We start from the raw sequence: 10,240 nt of genomic DNA on the forward strand, positions 1-10,240 counted from the left end.
TGCCAAGATAGTAGGACATCAAACCAATATTTGTCATCTCAAATTCTTTTGACATAGCTCTCTTGAAATCATCGAACATCTTTGGATTGTTTCTTGTAAAAATCAAATCATCCACGTACAAGCATACAAGTAGTATATCACAATTTTTGCTCATCTTTACATAGAGAGCATGCTTGTATGGACATTTTTCAAAACCATTTTGTCAAAAATATTGATCAATTTGATTGTTCCATGCGCGTGGGGCTTGCTTCAAGCCATAAAGAACTTTCTTCAATTTTAGCACCTTATTTTCTTAGCCTTGTACCACGTAACCTGGAGGTTGAGTAATATATACTTCTTCCTTCAAAACTCCATTTAGAAAAGTGGATTTCACATTTGATGGATTTTCCAGTGATTTTGAGCTGCAAGTGAAATGATCAACCTAAGTGACTCCAGGCGAGCAACAGGAGCAAATACTTCGTTGTAGTTAATTCCTGTCTTTTGCTTATACCCTTTTGCCACCGATCTTGCCTTGTATTTTTCAATCTCGCCTGTTGCATTTCTCTTTATTTTGTACACCCACTTTATTCCAATGACGTTCTTGTCTTTTGGTAATGGTACAAGCTCCCAAGTATCATTCTTTGTGATTGCTTTTATTTCTTCATCCATAGCTTTCCTCCATTTTCTTTCATGAGTAGCATCTTCATAACTTTGGGGCTCAGTTTCTGCAATTAAGCAATATTGAGTAAACTCACTCAAGTTTACCTCTTCAGGAGCATCATAAATGTCTCTCAAGCTTCTAAATTTTCGAGGCCTTTGACTCGAACTTGCTTCATCAACTTGTGCATTTTGTGTTGGTGGTGGAGTGTTAGTTTCTATCGAGTCTTCTTCTTCCTCATCATCATCAAAGAAAGTGCTATATTCAGTCTCCCTTTTTGAAGTACTCCACTCCCAAACACCTTCTTCATCAAACTCTACATCTCTGCTGATGACAATATTCCCAGTGATTGGATTATGCAACTTGTAGCCTTTAGAGCTTTGATCATACCTAATGAAGAGATACTTTTCACTTTTATTATCAAGTTTAGTTCTTTTCACATCAGGAATATGCGTGTAGGCAATACTTCCAAACACCCTCAAGTGTGAAACGCTAGGCTTGTATCCACTCCAAGCTTCTTGAGGAGTCATACCACGAACACTTTTAGTATGACACCGATTCATCAAGTAGACAGCACAAGAAACAGCTTCAGCCCAATATTTATTTGGCATGTTCTTGCTTTTGAACATGCTCCTCACCATATTGAGAATGGTACGATTCTTTCTTTCTACCACTCCATTTTGTTGAGGTGAATATGGAGTTGTCATAGGACAATGAATGCCATGCTCTTTACAAAAGGCTTTAAATTCATTTGAGGTGAATTCTCCACCACGATCGGATCGAAGAGATTTAATTTGATAACCACTTTGTTTTTCCACCATCAATTTGGGACAAAATGCATAAAACCCCCCTGTGGTTTAAAAAGTTTGCAAAAAGCACCTCCCTGTTTTCAGAATAGGCTAAAACCCCCCTTCTGTTTTGTTTTAGTCAGCAAAAAACCCCCATTCTATTAGCAACTAATGGGAAGTGAAGAAGACGCGCGTCTGCTGCGTTTGGTAGTCTTTTTTTGCGATTTAGATTGATATTTAATGATTTTTTGGACCAAAATACCCCTCTATGGGTCTATATAACACACAAAGGGGTTTTTTGCTTGTTTTGTGTATTTCTTTTGTCATTTCTCACCTTAAAAAATAAATTAAATTTTGACATAGTAAATTTAAATTGAAATATTAAATTAAATTATATTTAAATTCAAATAATTTTATTAAATCTACCTAGGCGCTACCGATCCATGAGCTCTGAGCTAGCGGCTGAAGACCCGGCTGATAAGCCTGTCTGTAAGCCAAGAGAGCTAACCGAGCCGAGCATTCCGAAGTCATACAAGGAATGCAGTAAGGCTCGTATAATTTAATTTCAAATAATTTTATTAAATCTACCTATTATTTTTAATTAATTAAAATATATATTTAATTACAATAATTATTATTATAATTATTATTAATTAGCCAAAATATTTAATTATTATAATTATCTTAAATATTATAATTAACTAAAATATATTTTAACTAATATAATTAAAATTAATTAAAAAAAAAAGAAAATCTGGTATTTCGCCCTTTTACGTCGGAAACTTCGAAACAAGTTTCCAGCGCCGTCCGGAAGAATTTTCGACGCCCCATGGTACCATTAGAATCCTCTCTTCAAGACGAACATTTTCATACCTTCAATTTGAGTTTTTGTCGATCTTAGAGAGTTGGCTCAAGCAGCGATCGCCAAACATATTTGCCATGGATTCGTCTCCGTCCGATCGAATCTCGATCTCAAAATAGCACCATCAGACTCGTCTCTTCAAGACGATTCTAACGAGATCGGCCTCACTCAATTTGGTAAAGAATTTGGAGATATGATGATTTAATCGAAATCGAAATCTCATCTCCGGCAACGAGATTTGGTGGGGGGGAAGCAGGGGTAAAGGGGGTGGGGGTGGGGGGGCACCGGGGGGGGGGGGGTGGTAAAGGGGGGTGGGTGGGGTAGTTAGTTATTTTTTTCAATATATAATAATAATATATTTTTAAAATTTTAAATTATTTATATAATATAAATTAAATAATATGTTGAATCTAGACCTTTTAATTTTTTAAAATCTAACGGTTCAGATTAATTGATTAGTAACGATCAATATTTGATAAAAAAAGATCCAACGGTCACTAAAATAAGAAATAATATATATTAAGTAAGGGTATAATGGTCATTTTCTAAAAAATTAACACTGTTAGTTGGATTTAACGGAGAGGGGGCGATTAAACTGAGTTTTACAAAACACATGGGAGCTTTTAGCCTATTCTGAAAACAGGAAGGTGCTGTTTGCAGACTTTTTAAAATACAGGGGGATTTTATGCACTTTGTCTATCAATTTGAACCTTTTAAAGATTCCAAACACCTCCGTTTTTGCCTTCAAAAAATACACCCATGTTTTTCGAGAATAATCATCAACAAAAAGTACAAAATATTTACTCTCACCAAATGATGATGGATTAATTGGTCCACATACACCCGAGTGTATCAACTCCAATGGATATTGAGCCCTTGTCAAAGACTCCTTCGAAAAACTCTTTCTTGCTTGTTTGCCAAAAAGAAATCCTTCACAAAGTTGATTAGGGTTGTCCATAGAAGGCATTCCTTTCACCATTCTTCCTTTGCTCATCAATTTCAACCCATCAAAATTTAAATGCCCAAATCTCATATGCTATAGCCAAGATAGATCTTTGTAACAAGATTTCAAGCATATAGGAACACCACGTTGAATGTTAAGCAAAAACATTCGATTTTTGGTCATAGGCACCTTAGCGATCATTCTCCCATTTTCATCTTTCATTGTCAAACTTAAAATATTACTTTTCATGGCCGGCACATAAAACACATTTGAAATTAATTGATGACTTCCATCTTTTGAACGAATTAAGATCGTACCTTTTTCCTTTACTTGAACTTTCGAAGAGTCCCCAAAGGTTATATCTCCACTTGTTGATTCATCAAGTTCCACGAACAATTTTCTTCTTCCACAAATGTGACTACTTACACCAGAATCGAGATACTATCGATCTTCATTTTCTTTTGATTTGTTTTGCATGCTAGAAGCAAAGTAGAATCTTCATTTCTTTTACATTACTGCTCTCCACAAAATTATTTGTCTCCTCCACTTTATTTCTACATTCCCAAGCATAATGGCCAAGACGATGACAAGAAAAACACTCAACTTCAGATTTTTCATACCTCATTTGATTTGGCCTATTACCTCCGCGATTTCTTCCTCTTCCATGGGTTCTTCCTTGATTGGAATTTTGACTCCTCTCATTATATGAGGTATTTCTGTCACTTCGTTCTCCTCTTCCATGACCACGTTCTCGACTTTGTCCTCGAGATCCTCCACGTCCTCGACCTCTATGGGATATTCTTTGATTTGTCTCCTTCAAAGACCGATTTGCCTTTAAAACTTGTTCAACCGATTCTTGAATCGGTTTCAACATTCTTTCTTCATGAGCTTGCAATGATCTGGCAAGTTTATCAATGGTCATATTGTCTAAATCCTTAGATTCTTCGATGGCAACCACACTATAATTATATTTTGGATCCAATGATCTCAAAATTTTTGCAACAATGCGATCATCTTTCATATCTTCTCCATATCTTTTCATTTGATTTGTGATAGCCAAAACTCTTGAAATGTAATCCGAAATAGATTCAAAATCCCTCATGCATAGAGATTCAAACTCCCCTCTCAATGTTTGGAGACGCACCTTCTTTACTTTATCAACACCTTTGAAGGAAGCTTGAAGAGTTTCCCATGCTTACTTGGAAGTAGTTGCCGCAACAACTTTTTCGAACATCTTTTCATCCAAACTTTGATGGATGAGGGTGAGTGCCTTTTGATCCTTCTTCTTGGCGGATGTATCATTTTCATCTACGTCATTCTCCACAGGATCACATTCTTCATATGATCCAAGCAAAGCTTTCATTCTTATGCACCAATTATCATAATTATCCTTGGTGAGAGATGGAACAATAAATGGAGTTCCGTTCAACATCTTCAAGCTTTGTCTCCAAACACAAATTAGCTTTAATACCAATTTGTTAGAAATTGGAGAGCATTGATCTTTATAAATTCTAGGAGTGGAGAAAACTAATTTGTATTATCTTTTAACTTTAGTTCTTGACTTGTTACAAAATGATGGATACATGGGTATTTATAGGTGATACCCAAGATGTTTTTAAAACATATTCATGAATCAAAATTAACTCAACTAATGAATTAAATGCATGTATTGACCAAGAGTTCAAAGGTCATTCATGCATTCTTCAATGTTTATCCAAAAACTTATTTATGAACTTTGACTAATTATTTAATTAATCTAGTTTATATTTTCAACACATAATAATAGATTTAGGGTTATGTTAGGATTTAAATATGAGGCAATCTGGGTCGGGTAGTGGTGGTGGGTCAAATTGGGTCGAGGGCCTCCAGGTGGGCCTAGTCCGGTTGGTGGGCCACCAAGTGGGCTTGAGTTTTCGGCCACATTTTTATAACAGTTTCAATATAAGATATTATGTGACATATATGATATGTGTTTGTTATTTATGTGAGAATAACAAATAATGATGATCATGAAACGCTTAGACCCATGTGATTGATTAGTTTCTTTAATGTTATATGTATGATGAGACCTAAATATTTCTTTAACTCTCTCTCTCTCTCTCTCTCTCTCTTATCTTTTATCTTGAAATAAAGGACTTCTTTCTCTCTTCTATGTACCTCCCCGTAAAGTATGATTGGGATTTTTTCATTTAAGTTGTATTTGAAAATATATTAGGAATGATGACTTCACTTTATTGTAAAATATAAATGGGTGGAGACCCAATGGTAGGAGTCTAATTAAAAGATATCAAGGCCCATGATTATATGAGATATAATCTTGATAATAGTATAAAGGTTTTCCATCGGATACTCAATGGGAGGAGGTGTTGCTTGATCATCACACAAACCCTTTGAAGGTCATTTAGAGTATGTCTTCCGCCTAAGAGATACGATATACTAGAATTGACTAATAAGTTCGACAATGATCTAAAGATGTTCGGAGATACAATGTCCGACATTGATTTAGAAAAATGGCTTGAGGACGTGAGATTTGAAATGGATTCCATGTATTTCAACAAGGTATAGACCTTAGTAGATACACCTAAAGGTGTTAAGTGACTTATACTCAAAGACATGGAGTGAATTTTGAGAAAACCTATTCCGTAATGGCCATGTCCAAATTAATTAGGATTTTACTTGTCATAGTAGCATATTATGACTACAAAATATGACAAAGTGATGTAAAAATGGCGTTCCTCAATGAGTTTGTTGAAAAAGAAATTTATATGGATCAACCCGAAGAGATTTATATGGATGAAAACTTCTTCTTTTGAAATGATGCGAAGATGTCAAGAGATACTAAAGTATGGGTATCTACCTTGTTCTTTATGAAGGATATGAATGACACATCCTATATATTGAGCATCAAAATCTTTAGACATAGATCAAAGAGGATGTTAGGTTTGACTCGTTCCTTGTACATCGACAAAGCCTATAAAAGGTTCTGATAGAGAGTTTGAGATGAGGTTTTCTTCTCATGAGGCATGGTGTGGCACTCCCCAAAAATCAGTCTCCTAAGACTGATGAGGAGATTAAGAAAGAAATGCCTAACGTTCCCTATGCCTACACTGGCATGCATACAATACTTTTTCCAGTATACAACACCTGATGTAGTACATGCCTTGAGTGTCACGAGCCGCTACCAGGCATATGCTGGTTGTCAACATTGGATTTCCATCAAGACTATCTTTAAATACTTGAGAATAACAAAGAATTTATTGAAGATGGAGAGCTGATATTTGAAGTGTATAATAATGCTAGCTTTTTGGTAGATGATGTCAAATTTCAGTTTGATTATATATTTAAGCTCAACGGAGGAGTAGTTGATTGGAAGGGTTCCAACCAAGATGCTACAACTCCATTGAGCCTAATTACATAACAGTTTCAGAAGTTGCTAAGGATGCAGTGTGGATGAAAAACTACATCCAAGAGTTGGATGTGGTGCCGAGGCAGTAGCTTTATATTGTGATAACAACAGGGCGATTGCGCTAACTAGCAAAAGAACCAAGATCTCATCACAAGGTCAAACACATCCTTAGATGCTACCATCTGATCAGAGACATAGTAGGAAGAGATGACGTGTAGGTGGATCGTGTTTACTTCATTGGAATACACAACAGACCTGTTGACTAAGCCTATTTTACAGATTACCCATGCTCAACATCTTCACCTCCTCAATTTTAATTTATTCTTAAATACAATATTTCTTGATGCATATATCTATGAGTAGTTTCTTTAAGAATGTATATGTGTAATCTTATACACTACAAAATACAATTTTTATAGTTAGTTGGTGCATTTTGTGATGAACCTTGTAATAGAATATTGACAAACATTCATTGTTAGCAAAAGTTATTGCAGTGTCGATTGCAAAATCACAACCAAAATTTGCAAGAATTCATTTATCACAAATTTCATTCGTATATTTGGTAGGACTTTAGCACGAGAACTCGTCACAATTTATTGATAGTCGTCACAAATCTGTGGCAAATTTGTGACACTAGCTGATTGCTGCAATTTGAGAATTTAAACTTGTTGCACATTTGCGATTACTTTGTGACAACTTTTGAACTACAATCGCAAAATACCCGTTTGTAACAAAGGCATCGGACACAAATAATAGATTTGCGACAAACATGCCTTCCGTGCTTGGTAATATGATTTTAATTATTGACATCTAACACATACAAATTTGCGAAAAGTGTTGATGGACTCCACTAGTTAACTATTGTATGCTTATTTATAAAATAAACTAATTTTCAATTGCAACAATGACATAATTAAATTGTTGATCGATCCCTTTAATTAAGGATTAAATGTATTTTTGATTTTGTAATTTAAATTATTTGATGTCTTTGTTCTTTAATCTTTGAATATAGTATTTTGATCAGGTATTTTTTTAATTTCAATAATTTCAGCCTTTTTCCATTGGAGTTCACCCCCATTGATGAGAAGGGTGAACTCCAACAAAAAAAAAAGATTAAAATTATGAAAATTAAAGATATGTACGATCGACTAAAATACTATCATAATAATTAAAAGAAGAAAAAATGAACTAATAGGAACAATATACCCAATTTTAAAAGGTCATGTGAGATGTACCATGCATTTTTTCGACGAAAAATATGACTTTCGGTTGAAAAAAAGATTGAAATTATAAAATTTAAAAAGATGTATGAACAAAATACGATAGTAGAAAATTAAAGAATAAAAATACTAAATTACATGAGTTATGAAATAAAAATTGCATTTAAGCTCACTAATTACCCATTCTTGTATTTTCTGCTTAGATGCTAACTTCTAGTTCATGCCTTCCATCTTGGTAAGCTAAACAATTGAGAACTAAAGATTGGCCAGAAAATAATACTTTTGATCTCATAACTCATTTTTGTTATATATTTTAGAAAATAATACTTTTGATCATGTAACTTTTAGAAAATAACACTTTTAGTTCCATCACACATTTTCGTTATATATTTTAATGGAATGTGCCATGTGCTTAGCATGTGGCTGTTAGAACTTTTACACTTTTTGTCCCATATATTATGGAATTTCACCTTTAATCTCATAACTTAAAAAAGTAGCATCTTTAGTCCCATAACTTTAAAAAAATAGTATTTTTAGTCTCATTATTTTACAGCCACGTGGATTTTTTTCGTTAAATATCTAATGAAAAGATGTCACGGCACCAAAAATGCTATTTTTTTAAAGTTACCAGACCAAAATTGAGAATTTTGTAACAAATGAAACCAAAAGTAAAAAACCCCAAGTTATGGGACAAAAAGTGTCATTTTCCCAATTTTGGGTGAATAACAATTTACTCCTATGTGATATTGTAAATGAATAAATTACCCTTATATGAAAAAAAATAAAAAAGCAATTTACCCTCCCTTATGTTTTCTAATATAGAGCAATTTATATAATTTACCTCCCTGTCTAAGGAGGTAAATTACTTAATTTTAAAATATATAAGGAGATAAATTATTGTATTTTAGAAAATACGGGGAGATAAATTGCTATTTTTTTATAAAAAATAATTTATTCATTTACAATATTATTCGAGATTGAATACATTTTTCTCATAAAATTATATATGTGGCATGAGATGGGAAGAATTACTGGTACACCAAACACAATTTATTAAAAAAAAAACTCATTAATATTTGTAGTTGGTATATGTGTGAGAGCGTAGAAAATTGCGTTTATAGGAACCTAATAGCCGCTGAAGACGACAGGCTAGCTTTTTAATTAAAATTAAGGGCAACTTGCAATTCTTAATTTTGGTTTACTTGTACGCAGGAACCCGTCATATGGTACATTCAGATCATCAAAATGTGCTAATTATATATATATATATATATATGATTTGGGTAGGAGGTCGTTTTTCACCTTAATCGTATTCGAAATAGTATTTGAAACCTGAGAAAAGAGAAGATTGGTATACTTGCTAAGATGACCCCAATTAAAATCGTTCGATACTTAAATTGATCTGAGATCGAGATAGAATAATACGATCTGAGTGTATTCAATGTGAGTATGGGTGAAATGAGTGTCTTACCATAAATGAAGTATGCATGAATTTATAGGGTTAAATGTGGGTACTTGCTTGAGTCATGTGTTGCTCTCTCGTTGGGTGTTGTCAGATAAGTAAACGGCTTTAAAAATCGAGTCTTTTAAGTCAAGTCGATGGAGCGGGTCAAAATGCAGATCCTTTGTATAAATTGTAAAAGGAGCTCCACTTTGGGGGTATTTTATATCATTTTGCAATAATAACAATAATTCTCTATCAATATATATATATATATATATATATATATTAACCTTCACAAACCTGGATCAATCATGTCATGTTAAATCCAATTAATAATTTCATGTGTAGAACCTTTGTGCTTTCAAATTTGCTTCAGAAAGATTTAACTTACAGAGCGTCGGTACACGAAACAACAAATATATATATATATATATATATATATATATATATATATTTGATAAATTGTATAACACCTTTTTATGTTTTACTGAAATAGCATGAAATTTTCCTATATTAATTTATAGGAAAAACCTTCCCTATATTTTTTAAAACACAGTAAAAAAAATCCTCTTCATTAGTGTCTTACACTCGTCTATTGTGCGAGTGGACTTCATTTTTCATCTTTCTTAATGTTACTGTAAGTGTAAAAATGTCCATTGTCTTTCTTTTATATTTATATTTTAATAAATTGTATAATTGATTAACTAAAATTATTGTTGAGTTAAAATATATTTCAAAAAATTATTTTATTAATGAATTAGATTAATTTAAATATAAAATACCTAAAAAATATATACTTTTAAATCTAAAAAACACAATACGAAATTTAATATCCTAAAAATCACTTTTTAAAATTTAAATAATCATATAAATATAAATAAAAATCAATTATATAATTACGTAATACTACCTAAATCAAACTATTATTTTACTTAAATAT

Source organism: Sesamum indicum, linkage group LG3, assembly GCF_026168435.1.
Source record: "Sesamum indicum cultivar Baizhima isolate 11 linkage group LG3, ASM2616843v1, whole genome shotgun sequence".
Taxonomy (NCBI): Eukaryota; Viridiplantae; Streptophyta; class Magnoliopsida; order Lamiales; family Pedaliaceae; genus Sesamum; species Sesamum indicum.